Below are 24,063 nucleotides of genomic sequence, written 5' to 3' on the forward strand. Positions count from 1 at the left end.
AACCACTGGAGACTGTGTTTACTGAAGAGAAGTACATTAACATATAACATTTGACATTCATGCCACACTGACAACAGTCAAAGAAGACAGAAAGACAAACAGATTGCATTTGTTATCATTCTCCGTATATTCTCTAATACAAAAACATTAGCCATTTATTTCATCTTTTGATTAGGCACAGAGGTGAGTAATATTGCAATCATTCGAGCTTTAATTTTAATTTCTAATCTATTTTCTACACGGCTAGACAGAGGCAGAAAGATCAGAGAATAACTGGAGCAAGCTCTGTTCCTAACAGGTGCCAAGAGTTATAGTATAACATCTTTAAGAGGTGTCCTTAGACGTGCATCCTGAGAGAAAAGAAGGAAACCCAAGAGGCATTCTCAATACTCCCCCTGACTATTACAGCTCAGCTTCCAGAGTGATACATAGGAGTCAGCAACTTTCCATTCAAGGATCCTGTGATTTATACAAATCTGCTGAACGCTGAATCTGCTGTCCCAAATTAAGGACAATGCAATCTACAGTGAACTATGTGGTAAACGTTTTTTTTCTTCTTTCAAAGATAGACAATATGGTAAGGGTATCCTGTTTAACTTCAGTTTAAACTTGTTTTCTCTGTATGAATCCATAAAGATAAGGAATCATCGAGCTGAAAAGGATCTTTCTTTATCTAGGAAACACAGTGAAATGCCAGCTTCAGTGCTACCGAGTTGTTTAAAAGCAGCTAAGGCCCTAGCTGTCAAATTTTGGTCACTGAAATGTAAATAAATCAGACTGACCCTAGGAATAATGTTTTATGCTGGTTATAAAACTGCAAACTGAAAGCCTGTCAAGGCTAAAAGTTAGGGAAAAGTTTCTAAAGTACAATAGGTTCAATAGATTTTTTTCATCTGAAACCTTTTATTTGCATCTATTATTCATGACTATTAAACGACTTACTAATATTGAAGACTAATGCAAACCACAGTATATGGTTCACTTTTTCGCTAAGTAAAGATTTAATTTTTTGAAAGGAAAAAAGCAACACTAACACCAATTGTTACAGTGAAAAGTGCTTTGAGATGGATACAGAATAAATGAGTAGGGGTGCTTTGCTTCCATAAAGATTCCTGCCAACAGACTGGCCATATAACTTGACATCAGATGGCTTCAATATTTACTGGCTACAGCTAGAGAAAACATGTCATCATTATGTCAGTACTTTCACCCTAAGAATGATCTCAAGGTTGTATTTGTTACCATCCAGACATCAAACCTAGAAGCACAGGCACACAGAGCATGTATTTTCCTCATGCCCCAATATACACTTTAGGATATCATTACTAATATGTTAAGTGTCTTACAATGTTTTCATTCATGCTCGACACAGATTATTCTCTGGTATGCTTGCAGAAATTGGCTCAATTAAGTCAGTGGGACGTAAGGCACGTAAATGTGGGAAGACCCCATATTCCCAGTGCACTTGTTTTGGTAGAATAGAGTTAATTTTCTTCCCAGTAGCTGGTATGGGGCTGTGTTTTGGATTTGTGCTGAAAACAGTGTTGATAACACAGGGATGTTTTAGCCATTGCAGAGCAGTGCTGACACAGAGCCAAGGCCTTTTCTGCCTCTCACACCACCCCACCAGCGAGGAGGCTGGGGGTGCACAAAAGTTGGGAGGGGACACAGGCGGGACAGCTGACCCCAACTGACCAAAGGGATATCCCACACCATGTGACACCATGCTCAGCACATAAAGCTGGGGGAAGGAGGAGGAAAGGGAGGACGTTCAGAGTGATGGCATTTGTCTTCCCAAGTAACCATTACATGTGATGGAGCCCTGCTGTCCTGGAGATGGCTGAACACCTGCCTGCCGAGGGGAAGGGGTGAATGAATTCCCTGTTTCACTTCGCTTGTGTGCGCGGCTTTTGCTTTATCTGTTAAACTGTTTTTATCTCAACCCATGAGTTTTCTCACTTTTACCCTTCCAATTCTCTCCCCCATCCCACTGCAGGGTGAGTGAGTGAGAGGCTATGTGGGGCTCAGCTGCCTACTAGGGTTAAAACACAACACCCAGGTACACTAATAACTGCTTATCAACTGAACATTTTTCAAATGTTTCTCAAGCTGGGTATACTAGTTGTACAGAATAGGTGCATCACAGTGAAAGGTGATGATCAAGCGAAGGTAATTCTTAAAGAAAACAGAAAAGGGCAGACACATATATTACAAAAAAAAAAAAGGGAGGAAGTACTTCCTGTGGGACAGAAGGTAAATGAAAGTAAGACATTGAATTGTTAAGCATCAAAAATGGAAGCAAGAACTTCAACTCAAGGGGAAGAAACTGAAGCTGAATAAGATGAAGTAGGTCTGATAGAAAAGTCTGATAGGATGGAAATCTTCAGAGACTTGCTAAAATTCTGGCTGATGTCTAAGAAAGGTCTGAAAGTATAAAAATGCCTCAAAGTTATGGATCCAATTACCCTCTCATGTTTAAGCCTCCTTACAAATTCATTGTTTGAATTCTGGCAAGTAGTCATTTCTTCCTGAACTCCTTATTTTTTTATCTAAAGAAGAAAACTGAAAAAAAAATCTTCAGAAATATTTCTTAGAAAAGAATGCCAAATGGTTCAGCTACCTGTGAAAAGTACTGTTGTTTTCCATAGATACTGACTTTTGAGAGTTAGATCTCCATATGTACCATATATTTGGGGGAGGTTTGATATGGAGCACTCCAGAAATATGGCCTATAGGTATACTGCACAGCTTGCAAATGTCTCAGGAGGAACTATTCTGTCTCAGGAAGGTAAAAACCTTTTAGATTATGTGTATGCTGCTTCAGTACCTACTCTTCATTTAGTTTAAACATCACAGAATAAAACAGTTTAAGTGGATTGCACTCACAGTTCCATGAACAGAATACAAGCTTGCTGCGTCCTCAAGTATCCCTGCTTGGAGAGATTAAAATGAAAGTGCAAGTCACAGATGCATGGAGGCAGATATGGTGGACTCAGTCCAAGCTCAGGACTCAAGGCAACGTGGAAGTACAGTCTTTGCATTTTCAGGTACTTCATAATTGCTGGAATATTTGCATTTCCATTCTTCTAGGATGTTCGCTTTCTTTAGGCATTCTTTTGCCTGAACCCAGCTATACATGTGTGTGAACTGACACAGGCAGGACACAGGAAGGACCACAAAACCACAGACGCAATGCAAAAAGTACATTTATTTTCATCACCTCGCAAACCAGGGGATCCCTGAAGCAGCACCCGGGCAGAGGCACACAAGTGGGGACTCAGGCACCATGGAGCTCGGTCTTTGTTAGAGGGTCATGAAACCTGCTGGGTTTGCCCATATTTCAGAGATTCATGCAGGTGCAGTTTACCACTGTGCTTTAATCTTTCCCACAGCAGGGCAGGAATCTCAAGCATGTTCCATAGGGTGCCTCTAAGTCTATCACAGGTCTATGTTATCTGAGCACAGATGGCCAGACAAGTTAGTATGATATATGTGGTTTTTGACACCCCAGCTGCAAGGCACTTGAGTGTGTTTACAGTTCTGCTTGCCAATCTTCTGTTATTTTCCCACAACATGGTTCATTGGTCAAATCTGTCCTCAGTATTTCTAGGGACCTGTTAAATGGTGCCAAATCAGAACTTTGCTCACTTCCTATTCAGTATCTTTAGATCTATGAAGAAGAGTCCTGACACAAGAGTGACATGTTTGTCACTTCATTAAGGTGATACATTTGTGGACCATGCTCACCCCTACTCTTGACTTCTATTAAGATTTAGTAAATCATTCTGTTCATGAAGATAAAAGGTAATGCTCATTTACGTCTTCCTTATCTGAGCCTAACATTTTTAAAGCCAAAGGAACAACAGAATTTGCCTAATAAAAATTGCAGCTACGATTGTTTAAAGAAAGTATGAGCAATAAAATGTTTTTAATTTTCAATAGCTGATTTTCAGATACTTAGTCCTTGGCGCATCCTGAAAATAAAAGTTTTACAGCTAACTTAAAACTGGTAGAGGAAGTCACAGCAAATTATTACTTTCTTCTGAAAATGTCACACCTATTTTTGTAAGTAAGACTTTTATTCAAGTGTACATACATCTACAAACTGTGTTCTTGACCTTGCTTACTTTTTGTCTGTAGATTTTTACATGTGCAAGGAGGATACTAGCAATTTTATGTGTGTACGTCTATCATTAAAACACTCTTGTGTACAGTAAAAGCAATCGCACAAGTGACTGAGAAAGCACAACTGCAGAGACCACAAGATGAAGGCCCTCGCTAGTCGAAAACCTATTTGCACAGTACTTGAAGTCTGAGTGAAGAATGTTTCCTTTTCTGTTCACTTGAGTTATAAGCAATTGAAACCAGAAGTCTATAAAGGAAGTGATGGCAAACTTGCATTTATTGTATTGGCATTACTAAAACACAGCAAAAGCTAGATGAAATAAAATGTACTAAATTATCTTGGAAATGAGTGCAAATAGCGTTATTTTAAACAACAAACCAAATAAATAAATAATTATCAGAAACATGACAGCTTACATTATGCTGTGAAATTCAACGTGCTTATTCCACTAACATAATCATTTTTTCATTCAAAGTAATCCCACACTCTACAAAGCCTTCTTAATAATTACTGCTGTTTCTCATCATAAATTCCCACAAGAGTTACGGCTGCAGATTAAACTTAATATTGCTGGTTCTGTAGATGACATTCGACTACTCCCCCTCCTTTTCCCAGCTCTTTCAAACTGTGTATTGATTTACCATGATTGCTGTCTTGAAATGGTCATATGTACAGACTTTCTCAAGTAGCACTCACACAAATGCCATTTTCACTGTTCTTTATAAAAACTCCCTTCAATCAGTGGTTAGATTCTTAACTCTGTTAATGCCCTCTTTTTCCAGGTAAAAACATGATTTCCTTTCTAAAGTAAGGAGCTTTATGATGAGATGACTGTGAGGATTTTGGTTTTCAAGAAGTCACCAGGACTCCTGTGATATCTGCAGACAAAATTCTACAGTATCTACAGAGAGGGATTTCAAAGGAGCCCATACAAGTTAGATGTGAATTCCAAACCTCAATGAGTATTTCTCTTTATTCAGTACTTTTGAAAATTCCAGCTACATTTTAAGAAAAATGCTAAAATAAATTTCAGCAGTAAACCAGAAAAAGACAAATTTGAAGTACTTTCTGAATACATAAATATAAAAGTAAAAAATCTCTCCTTTGAGAGATTTGGAATTTCTGACTTGATGTCCTTCAGTTTACTTAGCTGGGCCATGCATGACCAGAATGTAACATTATAATTATAATTTGTATAGGATTTTTTTCCTCATTTCTTAAAAAAACCCCAGATTAATTATATGTGTGCTTTATTTAAGAAACAATTAAAATGCTGGATTTGAAATGGTTTCCATTTTCCAAACAACCACACTGTAATAAATATTCAGAAAGCAATTTGAAGTATTTGCAGTAGAATAAAGATTTTTTTGCTTTTAACTATGCACAATGTATTACAAGTTCCATAAGTAAGTTTTTCATACACTGTTTGTACTTATTGTCCTCTCACCATTAATTCATCTCTAACTTGTATCACACTAATACCTTCAACGGTATTTATTAAAATATCTTTAGAATTAGAATTAGAATTAAAATTCATTAGAAACAAGCCCTGTTTCTTTCTTTTCCATGAACTTATCTCACTACTCTGTCAATTCTTCTGGAAACACAGCTGAAAGGAAGCTCATTAGAAGCAAAATTCATTTTGAGGACAAGTTTAATGTTTTGCGGTTTATGCCTTTCTGGGATTGAAATTGATTAATTTATGGGGGTTTGTATAAAAGAAACACTTATTTCCCGGAAAGCAATACCACAGTTTCCAGAAGACAACACGGTGTCAGATCAAATATTCATAATATCTTCCTCTATTAAAAAATGGAATCCATTTTAGACCATTTAAAAATGTTCTTAGCATCTTTCAAGCCCCAGAAAACTGAACTGTGAGCCAGGCAAACCCAGTACAAACCCATAATTTATAAGTTCCTTGTTTTCATCTGAATACCTTTCTGAGATGGTGTTCCTGTTTTTGAGTCTCAAGTTTGAGCTCTAATGCTGTGGTGTACCAGTGTGGGTTTCTGCTGGCTCAGAAATGTCTTCACTATAAGCCTCTATGTGGTGCTGTGCCACTCAGAATAATGAAGGCATTTGTTGCTGCAAAGGGTATGACATGAAGACTAGTAATAGCCTAATATTTTACATGTCTCTAAGATATTTCTGAAATACTTTTAAACCTACAATATGTACAACATAGTTACCGTTACGACAAAGATTTTTTTCATGAAAAACAGAAAAAGTTTGAAAATTACATGCAAACCAGCATGTGATATCAGAAGATCCTAATTCAAAAACTCTTTAGACAAAGGCAACTGATGCAAGGACAGTAACTACTTAACCCTCCCAGCTTGGTGTATATCATTTTGGAGACTCATCCCTGGCTCCTTGGAAAAACTCCAAACGAGATTCCCACATTGTGCTGGAGACCTTGCTCCAAGGGTTTGGTACACATCTGTCATTTCCCCATGCTAAGGGTGTCTTTGAGGACTAGGTCATTGGACAAGCTATGAATGCTGGTGTTTTAGTATTTGCAACACTATTGAAATCTGTCAGTTTTGAAAGACCTTAGAAACGAGGCACAGGCACAGGCTCTGACCGATGCCACAGCTGCTTTCATAAAGTAATAAAACATTGTGTTTCATTGTTTTCATTCCCTGCTTCACTCTTCTAACTTTCTCCATTAAGTACTTTTGAAAACTCTTTTAAGCTACTACAGTGATCTACACACAGTCCTTTTCTAATATGTATTTCTTCCCTTTTTAGCAGCTTCCTGAAACTATTGCTCATTTTCTTTTACATTTTTTAATCTGTCTGTAAGCCCTTACACAGGATTTATCGCTGTACTGGCTTTGCCAGCCCAGTCGCCGCTGGCCTCAGGGCCATCTCTGCCGGGCGGCCCCCGGGCGGCCCCGCGCCGGCTCCAGACGGTTCCCGCCGCCTCCAGCGGCCCCAGCGCGGGGCACAGCCGAGCCCCTCGGCCACAGGCGGGCGCCGCGGGGCCAGCCCGGGTCAGAGCGGGCACAGCGCTGCCCGGCAGCCGGGGCTGAGGGGAACCGGGGGAGAAAGGGCCCTGCGAGCCCCGCGGGGAGAGCGGCGGGAGGGGCGGAGGGGCTCCGGGCCCCCGGCAGAGACGCCCCGGCGGCCCCGGGAGAGACCCCGCTGGGGCAGGGCCTTGCCTGCAGTCCCTGGGAAGGGCCCGGGCTGGGGCGGGGAGCGGCGCTCGGGGGCGGCAGCGGCGGAGAGGAGCGGCCCTGGGCTGACCGCAGCCCCCCGGGCCCCGACCCCTGCGCCCCTCGAGGGGAGGAGGTGGAGGAGTCGAGGGTGAAGGGGTGAAGTTCAGCCTGGGCTGAAGCGGAGGGTGGGCAGAAGGCGTTTTCGTTTCGTATGATTCTGTGATATCTAGAATGTTATTGCTGATGAGGCTAAACATAAAGCGTAAAAAAATTAAATTACTGTGCACAGAGCTGAAAAGCAGATATTGTCATTTAACACCTTTATATTCTCCTGCTTCATAATATACATTATAGTTGGGTGCATTGGACTGCGGGTGCGCGGCCGCCGCCGGCCCCGGGGCCATCTCTGCCGGGCGGCCCCCGGGCGGCCCCAGCCGGTTCCCGCCGGCTCCAGCGGCCCCAGCGCGGGGCACAGCCGAGCCCCTCAGCCAGGGGCGGGCGCTGGGAGGCCAGCCCGAGTCAGAGCGGGCACAGCGTGGGAACTCCCTGTCTTTACCTCAACCCATGAGCTTTTCCATCTCATTTTCTCCTCCTGTTCTGTTGGGGAGGGGGAGTGAGAGAGCAGCTGGGTGGGTGTCTCGCAGCCAGCCAAGGTTAATTCACCACAGTCACAAAGACTCTCCTTTCATACTTGTGATTTATTTGAATCCATGTAAGATACTAGTAAAATCGATGATGAAAGCCCAACTGAAGCAGAGTTCAGCCACTGTTCTCTCTTCCAAAGGGAAAAAAAGGAAGACATTTTAGAAATTGGATTAAGTCTGCTAAAAACTTATTGTTCATCTCAAAGATACACAATGTCCTAAGAGGCGGTGTGAGGCATTAGATACAGAGATAGTAATAGGTTGTCCACTTTTTCCTTTTTTGTCTCTAGCCTTCTCCTGTACCATCCTCCTCCTCAGAACAACGACCACACCTTCTCCAGATTCGCTCGTTTCGCTAGAACATGGCACCCATCTTAGGCAGCTTCCAGGAAAACATCTCGTGTCTCACACTCCTCAGTCTAGTCTTGTCAGGCTTGGATAAGACAATGCTCTTACTTTTTCAGCAGCTAGGCAAGTTTGTGATCTGAGAAGAGGTAGGGAAGTGTTCTTTGTTAGTCAGAAAGACATTTCTGAGCTTATAAGTGAAAATGCTTCTGTCTTCACCACTGAAGAAATTTCTTTAATCTTCAGGAAAGACATTAACTTTCTGGGAGTTTCTTTGCAACTGCAGACATTTTTAGTCTCTTTGTTGCCATCAGTTATCATACAGCTTTACTTCTTCCTGCACTTATCGTATTTTAATTTCCTTCTGCTGGATGACTGCTTTTTAAATACTCCAGACCTCTACAGAGAACAGAATGTTGCAACTATTTTTCAAATTACATATTGCATCACTCCTTCAAGAACCACATGGATTTTTGCTCACAGTAAAGCAGTAACTTACTTGAAGCACTCGATTGCTGAAACATGTCTGTTCTCTTTATCTAGTGTTGTAGTAAGTGAAGTCAGCTGAGGCACTCAAGACTCCCTAGAATTAGAATCTAGATAATCTAAAATTAGACTCCAAAGATTTTTTTTTTTCAGATTTGAATCTAAAATAAAGATTTTAGATTTGCCATTTTGATGTGGTTCGTTTCTCCTAACAATCTGAGAGGGGCTCAGGTGTGCTATGCTGCAAGGTGTGATTTCCTTCATTCATCCCTTTTCTCTGCCTTTTGCCTGGACATGTGTCAAAAGCAATGAGAGGGATTAAGATAACAATTTTATGGGTCACGTTTTATCTCTCCCCTGAACATTAAAGGAATTTCATTGTTCACAGCCATGGCAGCTTCCTCATACGGCCTACTTTAATCCTTTCAAATGGCGTATATGTTTATTCAGATTTTACAATTAGGAACATAGCAAACTGCTAAATGATGTGTAAGCATTCAAAAGAGACAAAGTATTTTTATTTTCTTGAACATAAAATTTATACATATCCTGTATGCAGACATCTATTTTGAACTAGACTTTAAAACAATACCCTAAATAAGCTGTCAGCAAACAGTTAATATTTTATTTGGCTGTTTTCAGAAAAACAGAACATATGACAGTAGAAAAAGAAGACATTCAAGCCATATACAAAAAATATTAATCTATACACACCACAAATGCCATTTAAGTAAAATGTCATACCCAGAGCTAAAACAAACACTCTATTTTAAATTATTTTGATGGCTTGGTTATTGATTCCCGATTTTTTTTTGTGTCTGCAGACAAACTTGCACACATATAAAAAAAGAAGTCTGCTATAAGGTGATTTGTCCTTACTGTATACAAACATCCATAAGTAGAACTCTCCAAAAAAGATGACCAAAAAAAGGAACTTGTTTAACGCTTGTATCTCACTCCTTTTTTTTTTTTTATTTAACAAACCCCACAAAACAACTATTTCAAGCTACTTAGATGAAAACTGATACTCTATTAGCCTACTCAAATGCACAGTCACAGAATAATAGAAAAGTAATTTGAAATAGTAAAAAGGTGGTACATGGTTAACTTTGGTGCTTTTAGATAATTAGCTAATGTTTTTTACCTCTAAGTATTGTACATTTTCCTAGTGGTGACATGCTAATTAAGATGAAATGATGGAATTTGCTGATAGTGATTAAATAAAGTAAATAATCAAATTGTTCTTGACAAAATGTTGGTAGATGTAATGAAGAAACATTATGTGACGTTATTGGTACAATTTTTTATTTTACCTTTGTTGTTTTGATTGGTTTAATAGTGCATCAAGACATCTTCCTAGTCACTTCAGGGGCAAAAAATTTATTTCAAGGGCAAAAAATTTGTTTGTTATTTAAGAGGCATTATTTTGCAAGTCAGAAAACCAGAAAACCAGAAAAGCAGTAAAACTGAAGCAAACTTTTCTATTAAAAAAAATTCACATGTGTCTTTGTAAAAGTTATTAGTGGCACAGGTAATTTATTGTAAAAAGAATTTTACACTATATATATTTGTACATTGCACTGTAGGAAAAAAAAGCAATAAAGTCAGCCCAAATGTATTATGCTTTGATAGATTCAGAATGTAGAAATATGAATCTCTCAGAAGTTATTGCAACCTTCTCAGTGGTGTTTAGTCAGGAACAATATTTATTTTGGTCCTAAGGGGGGACAGTTTTTTATCAAATAATGCTGCAAGACATGATTATTCTTACTAATGTAATTTGGAACACCTGATATAAATCATCTGTTTCCCTGGTGTATAAATGCAAAACACTTAATTCCTCTTAGTATTAAATGATAATACATATCTCCTGTTTGGAGAAGAGCAGTCATCTTCAGGAAAAAGCAAGGTGAGACTTAGGTTTTCATGTTCCATACAGAATAAAAACTCAATTTTTTTTTTTTTTTTTTGGTGAATTTGTAAAAAGTTTTGTAAAACTCTATTTCCTACATGTTAATAGCTGGAAACATGTGTGAAAATGAACCCTTTTTTGCTGATTTACTCAGAATTTGAGACAAACTCTGATAAGTAACTGAATCCCACTGGAACAGTTCAAGATACTCTCCTGTTGTATCTTGTTTGTCCATAGTCCAGCCAGCTCCTCTCCCCTATTTGTTTTCACTATTGGGTTCACGATCTCGATTTCTAAGTGGCTGTTACCTGCCATCTTTTGTGGTGGCCACTGCTGGATTAGTGTACAGACAAAAGAGACAGTGTTGGACAAAGACACCTCACCCACTTGATGTACTGACGCACCAAAGCAGCAAGATGTCCCTTGAATGCAATCAGTGACAGAAAGACAACCAGAAATCTGGTCTGTCCTGAGTACATCAGCCATCCAGTAATTGACTGCCAAATCCAGTGTCTCCAGAGTAAACAGGAAATGTGAAAGAGAATAATTTGGTAACTATCCCATGAAGATAAATCCCATACATTAGTTGTTTTTCCACTGTAATTATACAACAATGGGATCAGTGAAATTTTGCTGCTAGTCAAAATACTTAGAAACATGGTGGTTTTTTGCCTTTACAACATAGTAAAACGCCTTTTCCAGCTTAAGCTGGAATTCAGTTACGGTTATAGAATTATATATTTGAATAAATTGATCTGAATATAAAATACTCTGCATTACAGCATCCAATATCACTGCAAAAACACAGCACATATCTTTCTATAAAAGTTATGGATTCTTTTTTTTCCTTTTTTTTTTTCAGCCAGCTGAATGTATTCTGGCTGGTTTTTTTAAGGAATAATTAACAGTTCAATGATCAAACCAAACTGGGCTTTATACTAAAAATCTGAGTTTAATCTTAGAAGTTGAGTAGAAACAGTATCTTTATAGGAAATGCAAAACAGGCAGAGGACTGTCAACCCCAGGAGCCTTTTTTGAGCTTTAAGGTATTTAATAGCAGCTCTTGTTTCCTTAGTGGGTACTGGGAGATCTAACTCTTTGCTTTTCTCATGATCTCCTGCCAATTTAAGGAATGCCTCTGGGTGAACTCCATTTCAGAGTGTAACAAAATGAAAACCTGTATTTAAATGCTACTGTCTTTTTTTTAAAAACTTCATTCTCTCTTTCCCGTCAGAATTTGTCATGGTCATGTCATTTTTACTCTTCCTGGCATTTGAACAGTTCCTAACAAACAGGTGTCTGGATATACGTACCCTTTTCAATAATCTGTAACATTCACAGCAAAAATAAACTAATCATTGTCATTTCTGTTCAGCATTTTCTATGCATATTTAGGGTAGAACTCTCTGTTTAGGTCATGTTGATACTTGAACTCTTTTTGCAGCTCAGCAAATGCAAGTCAAGGATTGAGAGCAAACTGTGTAACTTTTGCTGATAGGAAAAGGGACTCTGACATGGTGAACTAACCTGGATTTTGAATTGATGGAAAACCCTGTATTTTCTGATGCAAAAGTCAAGAAACGGCCAGCTGTTCTGATGGCTTCATAAAAACAAAAATATTGTGCATGACAGAATACAGATTGTCAGAATCAATTCTGGTCTCTTCTCTCTGATACTACAAAAGCTTATTCTAGCTTCATGATTTATCTGAACATCCTGGCTAAGAAGGCTGCAATCTTAAAATGGGCTTCAAAGTCACTGTAGAACTGTGGGAGAGATGTTTTTCTCCTCCAGGCTGTGTTGGTTTGAGAGCTTCGGTTTGAAAATGAATGTACACCAGAGCAAAACCTTCTGCTACTGAAAGATCAAACTGCTGCCTATGCAATCAAATTAGGAGTAATCACCAATATAAATGTTGTGAATGGTCATGCTGACATTTAAGGAGAGGCTCTGTTCATGTCTGGGCCCGAGCTAAGGAGCAGTGCTTTCACTCTCAAAAACCCAGTAACAGGTGGTGTCCCTTAAGGGTCCATACTGTGGCTAATGCTATTTAGTATCTTCACCAATGCCATAGTGCAGCCGGCCTCTGGTGACAGGAAAAGGGGCAATGGTTTTAAACTGAAAGAGGGTAGTTTTAGATTAGATACAAGGAAGAAATATTTTACAGTGAGACACTGGCACAGGTTGCCCAGAGCAGCTGTGGCTGCCCCCTCCCTGGCTGTGTTCAAGGCCAAGTTAGATGGGGCTTTGAGCAACCTGGTCTGGTGGAAGGTGTCCCTGCCTATGGCAGGGGGGTTGGACTACATGATCTTTAACATCCCTTCCAACCCGAACCATTCTATGATTTTATGATTCTTCAAAAACACTATGTGCATCCAGCGCCTGTACCCAGCCCAACCACAGTGACAGTAATTGAAAATCTATTTCATGTATTTCATGTTTTCACTCCTTCACACTTCTGCACATACCTGTGCAAACTCAGATGCATTTCCTTGATGGCTTGCCATTCATCTCATACTTCCTCCCATAAAGTATCTTACATTAGTAGCAAGAATTATTAAATTCAAGAGCTGATTATAATACAATTTTTGCCTTTTGAGGGGTGGATAGGAATCAGCCTGGTGTCAGATGTTGTCTTCTAAGCTGAGTTAAAACCTGGTCATTAAAACCTCTCTTGAGTAAAATTATAACCCTTTACATTTTTGCTGGACCCTATTGGGAAAATCATGCTTGACACCTACATCTCAGGGGTTTTTAATTTGTTTAGAAAGAAAAATAGTCTCCTGGAAAAAGGTAGCAGAGCATTTAATGAATTTAAAAACAACCAAATGGGTTTGACCTCTTAATGGGTGGGTTTATTTCTTTTGCATCCCATGAAGCTCATTTAAATTTAGTGGCAACTCTGAGAGTACTATGAAATAATAATGTAATTTTTTAATGCAGCTTGTTTCTCTACTTCTAGATCATAGAGAAATACATGCATTTATGCATAGAAGTATGTGCTGAACCAGACTACCACTGACAGATAGTCTTATTATTAATGAATTTAAATATGACTAAAATTATCTTTCATAATACTGAACTACGAGTTGTTCATTACGAGGTGAAATTCTGTAATGCTCTGTTGGTTCCTTACAGTTACTTAACAAGCATAATTGAGAGCATTTGTCATGTTCATCTCTTTCTGGACACTCCTGGCTTCCCTTCCTGTCATTTCTGATGCTTCTCAATGATAAGTAAAGCAGTTTGTGATCTGTTTAAAATCTGGCTTTGTGGTGGAAGTTGAGATTCCCCATTCTTACACATCCTTGATATTATGAGATTCTTGTTATCAAGCTTAACTGCAGGTTTTGTGCTTGGATAACAAATGTTACTTTGAGCATGGTTGTTCTTTGCTAGGAAGTCAGCTGTGCATGTCTAGGCACTTGTACAACTTCCAGTGAACAAGAGAACCATGCATGCATAAGCATACTTGTGCTACCCTTTCACCCCCTACACATTAGAGCAATTCATGAAGTAACTGCAGCCATAACATATATCTGCCTTTAAAGACACAATTAACATTTTTCGTATAAATGATGTTAACTTTTTTTTTTGTGTTTTATGGAAAGAGCATAATAATGCAATTGATTATCTCCTTTACACTTCTTAAGAAAAAAATGTGTAAAACTACATTGGAAACTCAAAAATACCAGCATTTTAGGTTAATAAACAGCACACAATCAATTATGTTAACACTATCTTCTAACTACTGTGCTATATATACTTAACTATGATTTAATTATTGATTTCTCCCACTTTTAGATTGTATTATTTTTAAGTTCTATGTTTATTCTATTAGCTTATAACATACAACCTGTGCACTCAACTAGTTATGTTTTCTTTATGCTTTTTGATAATTTGCTTATAATAATTTAATGATGTCTTATGATAAGACAATTTTTAAAGGACATTAGAGTATTTAAAGACTGGAATAATTATGCTCTTATTTACACTTCCATGAAATTCAATGAGATTAGTAAAATTTATAACTATCTTGTAGAAAGAGAGATAGAAAAAAATCCTATTGAGCTGATGATACATTACAAATGATACACTTGTATTTAAGAAATTTAATTTATCACTGACCAGTTCAGGTAAGGCTGCATTCACTCATAAAATTGTGACTTGTGAATAAAATTCCTGGAAGTAGGCATCCATATCACACTGTATATTAAGGAGATACACTGTAACAGGCTATATTATATACTTAGACTACTTTGAAAATTAAAACTAAAATAACTATTTCAGTCAACATTTAAGAAAAGAATTATGAAAAAATATTCACTAACCTGAGAAAATCTCTTTATCAAATTATTCAGAATACCTTTGTATATCTGTTACAAGTAACCAACAAACAATATTAGAAATACCCATTATCTTGAGAGACAGATGTTGTTGTCATCCACAAAGTGAAAAAGCTATTAGTTATTTGTTAAGAAACTAAGCAAGAAATCTTGGTGAATTCAAGTACAAATATTGTTTGATATAGTTAGAAATTTTATAATGTCAGCTAGTATTTCTACAACAAACTGACTATATGGTTGTATCTGATCTCTCATACCTGTCATTATTGCCTTGCTGTCACATTCCCTACTGCCATTTAGAAATATTAGGATAAGGGATGAATTGGTAGAATTTTTTTCTCTAATGTTATACTTAGAATGACCTAGAGAGCAAACACAGAAATAAAGACATTCTTCTATAACATTAAAACTATTAGCATGTAATATTTTGGGTCATACTTTTCAGTCATTATTTATGCCACCTATGTAGATTCTACAAATTGGAAGAGGGAAAGAGGTTGATGGCAATCAAAATGATTAGGATTTGAAACCACTGAAGACATAATAATAAAGAGAGGGACTCCGGAAAAAAAAAAAAAAAGCAATAGTTGGCAGAATTAAAAAGAATGCTTTTGATCAGTTTAGGTCCATTTCTAGATAGAAGTTAAAGATTTAATACAAATGCTGTGACAAAATATTATTCTGGATATTCTTGTAGAGTTTTTCTTAAAAGTTCAGCCTTTGAAGGAAGCAGAGCAGGGAATAGACTCTGGATTTTTAAAATTTTCAGCAATGTCAAAACAAGATTACTGAAACACAACTCTTTTAAGTACCTACAATCCTGTGTTAGGTCAAAGATACTTTAAAAAAAGTTGTTAAATAGTTAAATTATAATGTATAGTTTTATCTTTGGAAGATCTCCTTGTAAAATACAGCTTTGAAATGCTTGATCAGTTAGTTCTCTGTCAGAGCAAGGAAACGTGGACATACTTAGAAAATGCTGTGAAAGACTTTGTATCCCTAAAACCCAAACATAAGAATCATGATGCCTCATCTTTGGAACTTATTTTTCTGTGTTACAGCAATTCACAGACAAATAGCAAAAAAGATGAAACATGGAGACAATGTGCTTTCTTCATCTCTGAAATGGTGTAACTGTTAGCCTGTGAATGTTCACAGCTTGATTGGAATTTTGAAATACTGGAGATAGCTCAGAAGTCCACAAGAATAATTAAAGTTTTGGGGAACTTTTCTGTAGCAAAAACCTAAGGGAGCTCAATTTTCTTAATTTATCAAAGTTTATCGGACTGTGAGTATCTCTATAATAAAATGCTTCTTAAATCTAGCAGGCAGTGTCATATAAGAAAGTAATGGAAGCTAAAATTAGACTAAATCAGACTACAAGTAAAGACGACTTTTTAGAAGTGTGACTCATTGGAACAATTTGTCAAATTGGTGTTAGATCTTTCATCAGTGAACTCTCTAAAATCAAGATTATTTGGGTTTTATTTTGTCCTAAAGACTGATACTCTAGTTTGGTTGCAGAAGTTTTATGACACAAAGTATTATAAATCAGCTTACAACAATGGATTCTATAATCTATGTATCTACTTCCATTCCCAAGACAGCAAGAAGTTAACAGCAACTATGAGACAGACATGCATCTATTTCAACAGCAAATGTTGGCAGAGTGTGGAAGGAGTTGACTAAGGATCAAAGAGTAAGGTACAGCTGATCAGCTGTACAGATTTTTAAATGCAGATAGTAAGATACAAATATCTCTAGAGATTTTCTAATGCTTGAACCTGTCTGATCTCGTATCTTGCACTGCCTGTGACAAAGCTATTTTGCAAATTTTGAGAAGCAACTAGCAAACCTTTTAATAATCATTGTTCATATTTTTATCACTGCACTGATAGAAAGGAAAAAGATAGCAAAAGAAACTGACAGAGAGCGGTGTTTGTCTTAATTTACCAACATCAACACCTCGTTGGCTTACGTTATGTATATTTTTGCTGTTGTTTTTGTAACAACAGCATTGTTGCAATTCATGGGAGAGTTATAAAAATCTTTGAATAAAAAATCATTTCCTGAGTAGTCTTTAAAGTTGTTTTGGTAGGACTTAAAACAATTTCCTTTGTCTTTTTTTTTTTTTTCCCCAATTCCAAAATAGAGATGTAACAACTCATTCAGGTGAAAGAAACACTGATGTCTGCATTTCAAAGCATTTTCAAGGAAAAGAACTAGCATGATCCTGGTAAAAAGCAAGATTTTTGGAAAGACTGGCATAATACCTATAGGGAGTAAAAAATGAATCCATGGGTTTTCTGAGAAGCGTTTATAACAAATGGCTCAGCTTCAAGCCAAGCTCTGTTAATTGTTTTTCCTTGGTATCCTGAGATCACAATTTTTAGCTCTCTTTCTGAGATCTGGAGGCCAAACATTTGTCAGTTGCCCAATTTGTTGTGAAAACGTTAGCGCTCAAGTGAAATTTTCATGTTCCAAAATGTCTCTTTCATATTAGACTTGTTTTGCCACTGTTATAAAATGTGTATTCCTATGAGTGTCTCAGTCCTTACAGTGAAATATGTTTTGCAACTGAAGGAGAAAAGAATCTTGAGAAGCAGATTTCTGTCTGAAAGTGTAAAGCAGCTGATCACTAGATTATTAGTTTTTCTGTGGAAAGAAAAAAGCCTGTCTTTTGACTGATAATATTTTCTTGACTATTAAGTGCATAAATTCAAAACTATAATTGGAATTACCATAATAATTCTCAATGTCACATTATTAAAGCCAGAAATGGCTAGCACTTCCTGATATCACCATACTGTATGTTCAGACATACAGAATTTAGAGCAATATTGGGAATAACAACAGCAATAGTTAATGTCTTGAAAAAGAATCTATTTTTTTATGTTGATCATGGAAAGATGATTTATGTCCAGCTCAGTAGTGGCCAGAAAGCTTTTGTCAGAATTAAAGTTTTTTGAATTCCTAATTCTTAGTGGATATATAGTCACATAGAAACCTCATTGGAGGGGCATCTTTGTGGAATAAACACAGCACAAGCTACCGTATACAGCAAGAAAACAAAGCTGTGTCTGTTACTTGGAGCCTTTATCTAGCACTTACAGGAATCTCACATCTGTACTCTGGCACATGTCTTCATATGATTTTGGGCAAATTGCCTAGGTCCAGACTTGGGTTCTCAAAGATGATCTCAGGCAGAAATTAAGTGCATAAATTCAAAACTATAATTGCAAATAACCTAACAAGTCTAAGCACATCAGGTACTGGTATGAATGTTGACTTGGAATACACTTCTGCTTTTGAGCATGCAGAAAAGTCCTTCAGCCTGGCACATGGCTGACACATTGTCACAGCCAGAAAGAGAAATTCGTCTCCTGCTGGTCTCAGTCCACAGGCATTCTCACACCATCCCTTTGGCTGGGCAACAACACTGACCAAAAACTTCTAAACACAAGTACCCAACTCACCACTACTGTTCTACATTCTTGCCCAACCTTTAATTCTTTTCTGCAGAATTGAACAGCTTTACTGGGAAGGAATGAGCAGAGCCTTGTTTCTCCCTTTATAATGGCTCATATTCTGGTAATATGACCCCCAGATTTCCATGTGTCTCCTGCCCACCTAATCATTTTAGGTGGATTTACAAGCATGTGCTATCTTTATCTCCTCTTTTTGGATTTCTTTCCTCAACAACCGTCTTTTGGCTAATTCCAAACTCCTCAGTTCTTACTAGGTAGGATCTAAAATGATCAGGCAGCTATGTAACATGCAACTCTTCCCAACCATCTGATGGTGAACGTAGGTGCCAGTCATGGTGTTCTGGCCTCCATTCTTCATGCCTGACTAATGCACCCAAGTAGGTGATGTAATTTTCAGTGAACCCTAATCTACTTTCCTTATTTTAACCTGCCTGAGCCTTGCTTCTCTTTCTTCAAATCTGAGGTAGTAAGACAGCATGAATTTGTAAGGATAAATATATTTAAGAGTTTACAGTATTCAGTCCTCATGATACTGGGTACAGAGGACAATGTAGACTGGAACGGGCAGAAAAATGAGCAAGTTGGTTATTCTTTTACCTCAAGTCATAGTCATAGTTGAGGTATCAAAGTAATTTATTGTTTTACTATTCTGCCAGTAAGATGAAGGATAATTTTTAGCTCTAACATTCACTATTTTTCATAAAATAGAAAAAAAATGTCTTAACAATGTCACAGGTTGAGGCTGGCCACTCACGAATGACAGATGCTCTCTATTAACCCAGGTTCTTCTCCCCTCCCGGAAGGAGAAGAGAGAGAGAGAACAAGGGAGAGCGACTTATGGGTTGGAAAAGTAAACTAAACAGTTTTAATGAAACAATAAAAGAAAAGGTAGCAATATTAATAAGAAAATAATGAAATATATACAAATATATAAGAAACCAATACTGAACCCAGACCCCTGATGACAATACATCACCAGCGATGCTTCAGGGCTGGCACTGGGGAAGTCCCAGGCTGGACTTGGCAGCAGATGGGAACCAGATTCAGGAATTGAATTTGGGAACTGGATTCAGGGATGCATGGCTTGAGTTCACAGACAGAAGAACAGAGTGAGTCCTCCTTGGACACCAGCCGTTGAAGAAGAGGGCTTGACCCTCATGGTCTCTCAGCTTTATACTGAATATGACGTACATAGGATGGAATACTCTGTTGGTCAGTTGTGGGTCACTTGTGCTGCCTGCTCCTCCCTGCTGGTGCGACCTTTTTAATCCCTTACGACCCCTTTTACTTACAGCACCCCAACGTGGGGCACAAGATTTAGCAGTGACCTTGGTTGCTACAGGAGCAAGTCTAAGCAAGAGCCTTTCTGCATCCCATGCCTTGGTAGTAACTATCAACACCAAGTGCTATCACTGCTAGAGGCAGACACTGTCTGGAAAAATATGCCATTAACTTCAGAAAGTGCAGTCACTTAGAAGAGACAGCTGAAAATCTCTGAATGGAGAAGTGGTTCTGTTTTGGCTCAAACGAGAACAACAAGCAAATCTCTAATTCAAATATATATATAGAAAAAAATGGCTGAAGATTATGTTTCCTGTTCATAGGTACAGCTTCTTAAAAGAAGCAAAAAAATTTGTCCAGAGATTGCCTAAGAAAAACATAGACTCGTTACTTCAAATACTGAGTAATTATTGCTCACCACCTGAATTAGGGCAATTTATTAATTTGTCTATTTTTATAAAGAGAACAAGCCTCTTAAAATTGTTTTGCTTTATTCTAGACTTAATTTTACCTGTTTATAGAAGGGTTACAGGGACATTTAATTAAAGGTTTTCCAAGTAAAACCATATTGATACTTGTATTTAACCTGCACTGAACCATCTACTTGTTTGCTGCATACATTACCTCTTCTTTTTTGGTTTCTTTTTGCATTTTGTCTTATGTTTTGGAAGTACCTTATACTTTCAGTGAATCATTCTCCCTTGAAATAATTTATATGTTGTAGTCATGAATCTTTGAGTCTGTGTTGTGAAAATTTATCTCAGTCATTTCTAGAACCCTTGAGTCATTTTGGTTGACTGTCATTCATTCAGTTCTTACATTTCCTTCCTAAATGTACCATACAACTGTCTATCTGGCAACATTTATCTGATTGTAAGCCACTAAAATTCATGTTCTTCTGCAAATCTATTGTTTGGTTTGTCCATCCCTAAATTAAAGGTTTAAATAGAAAAGCATATAGTATATTTCTGAAGCACTATTCAAAAAAAGCCGATATAAGTGCCTGACAAATGATAGAAAGTGGAGTAGCATTTCCTGATTACAGTTGGTCTCTACAATATGTCATTACTACCATTGTGTAGTGTAAAGGGTTTTCAGACATGGCATTGTGAATGCTATAATAAAACAAAATCGCACAAGCAGTTTTCTGTGATACAACTGTGTGCCATGCCTGTCTAATGCAAGAAGGAGTCTTCTGCACTTTTCAGTGTTGTTTACTAACAGAGACCAGTACTACAAAGCAATTCGGCAAACAGAACGTCACTGTTTCCTGTCACACCAAAATTCTATCAGGGAGCAAGAAGAGTATCTGTGGGGCTGCCCTAAATAAAATGCTTAATTTCAAGCTGATTTTGTGTCTTACAAAGAAACGCTGTGCCAACTTTTAAGAGTTTATATACACTTCTCATTTCTTTTTTATATCTGAACATGTGATACATAGCCCTAATTGCTATGTTCTAAAGCAGAAAAAAACAAGTTAGAAACGATGACCTCAGTAGGCTGGAAAAAGTGCACTGTTGGGGAAGATATATGACTCAAAAATGTTTTCTAAAAAAAAAATAAAAGAAGCAAGAGGGAATTGAAAGAGAAAGGTCAAGACAAGAGAAAGAAAAGGAAATTCTAATGTTATGTTTAAAACAAAAGCTACTTCACAGATGCATAAGCTGGGACTCTGTTCCTATTTACAGCCCTTCCTACCTCCTGTGATAGCACTTGGGACCCGCCTGCGGTGGACTTGTGTGCAGGGGCTCCAGCTGGCCACGCTGCAAGCGGCTACCCAGCACCCTGCACAACTGCACAGGAACCAAATGCTACAGCAGCTGCTGGGCCCTCCTGAGAAGGATCGCCAGGGCCAGAGGAAATAGATTTGATACAGAAGTGAAAGGTAGTTAGCAGAACTGGCCAGATCAAACTCTAGAAGCAGAACTGTGCTACCAGCACACAATTCAGCACCACTTCCATTTGTTTACATAGCTGCTTCAATTGCTGATGTATTTTGGCTGGTTCAGTTTACCTGGGAACAGTTTACAGCACAGCTATTCAAGCTCCAAGAGCCTCTGGTACCAGCTAGATCATTCACCCCCCAAGTACGGCTTGCAGGAGACCCCTGTCATGCTGCCACTGCACACTCTGTCCTGTCCTGTTCTGCACTCACTGACCAATGGTTAAATAATAGATGATAGAGAAGGATTTCCCATTTGCACAATATTGCCACGCCTATGATCAAGGAAATACTCTGAGTTCAAATCCTTCTGGGCTTGCTCGTGCATTGCTTTCCCTTGACTCTGGACCCCAGGCCAGCTTTAGGAGACAGCGCAGATCTCATTATTTTCTGACCTTTCAGGGGAGAGGGACATGATGAGATTTTTTGCCTGTGGGAAGACAAAGTGTGTTTTTCTATGTGTCAATTTTCTCCCTGGTTAATTCTGGCTCTATGGATGAAGGCAAGCTGGTGGAGTCATTGGTAATTATTTTTTTTTCTGTAGTTGTCCAAATCAAACAAGACAATGTGTAGGCGTTATTTCCTCTTCTGTGTAAATAAAAAAAAAAAAAATCAGTTCATGGTGATACTGCATGCTTTGTAATAATAAGCACCCTCTAATGCTTTACTTGATTCAAGAGGTGTAACATATTGGTAAGAGCTACACAAAGTTACTGTTCTTAGAGAGTCACTTCACAAAATAGATTTTCTTGAAGTCTAAAAACATCTGTAACACAATTAAAAAAGTATTTCTCCAATTTTATGTTGATTGTTAACCTCAGGTGACATCCAATATTAATCTTCCGTATTTTGAATGAAAATACATTTAGTTTAAAAAAAAAATCAGAAACATGCATAATTATGGTGTATGTGCGTTTCTCACTTTTCTCAGTATCTATGAGTCTTAATGCCAAATCAGCCAAATGTAGTCTATGACTAAAAAAAAAGTGCCTTGTGGTTAAACAACTTGTAAGATCCTTGCCTGAAACATAGGGTTAGAGAAGGAGCTTCTTAGCTGATACTTATCCTTAATATTAAACACTTTCTCAGCTCAGTGGAGATTTTTCAAATACCATACATTTGAAATACAAGAAATCTGAATTGAAATAATGGGGACTACTAAACCAAGAACTAGGTTTTTTAAAAATGCATGATGCATCTTTATATTTGCTGAATTAATATTTAAGCCTATAAACATGGGACACTAAGGTCACATTTTTGCATATCTTTTTAAAACCAGGAGAATTAGAAGTACACTTTACTAAAAAATCCCAACAAAATCAGAACAAAAGAAAACACACAAAAAACCCCCAGATAAAGTAGAAGTCATATGTAATCACTGCACTTTAAGAACTGGAGCTTGAAACTCCCATAACTGAGTTATCATTCAGGTTGCTATATAATTACAAGAGGGGACAACCCTCTATGGAATCCTTAGTGCTGTATTTTTTCTATCCTACAGATACTTGTCTTCTATGCTGCAAAATACGTCTCTTCTTTTTATAACCTCTCCATCTAGCTGCTGTAAGACTAATGCAGTTCCCATACTGGGGATATTTTGTACCATCTTGATGAACCTGATGGGTCATGAAGTAGAGACATTCTTTGAAACTAATGCATTAGAGGACAGATGTACAAAAAGACAAAAATACCTAAAGAGGGACCTGACCCAAGATTTACAGAACTATGTCCTAGTTCTGACAGTGTCAGTATGTAACAGTTCAAGAACATAACACAAATACAAGGCAAACACAAAGTGATACTTCCCCCAGTGCATACACAGAAGTTCTCGTATTGCTCTATATTTGCACTTAGGATGAATAAGCTTACATACTTTTTGTGATTATTCATAACAGTGCATTCAATCAGTGCATAAGGATACACAGGTAAGTGTTCGATGATGTTTGCCTACATCTATACTTTTGTGAGGATTACGGTAATTTGCATATCCATGTGTAATTAATCTTAACTTGTTGACATCTCTCCCCATAGACTGTCTATGAACTGCTGACATTAGCCAGTTGGCCTATTGCTGAAAGCATTGCCACACCGAGTGCTTCTTCTGAAACATAATCTGTGCTCTTCACTAATGTCATGCATTCTTTTGGATTTGCACAGATGTGTATAATGATGTGGTTTTTTTCTTACAACACATCTGCCATTTTGCTGGAGGTGGGTGCATCTGTTCTTCGTATTTTCCCCTGGGTCACGTTTTGGAGTTTGATTTGCAGCTGACCACCTTTTGTACCTCAGTGTTTTCTGCATTTTAAGGTTGCCTGCTTCATACACT

Source organism: Leptosomus discolor, chromosome 8 (genome assembly GCF_034619465.1).
Source record: "Leptosomus discolor isolate bLepDis1 chromosome 8, bLepDis1.hap2, whole genome shotgun sequence".
Classification (NCBI taxonomy): domain Eukaryota; kingdom Metazoa; phylum Chordata; class Aves; order Leptosomiformes; family Leptosomidae; genus Leptosomus; species Leptosomus discolor.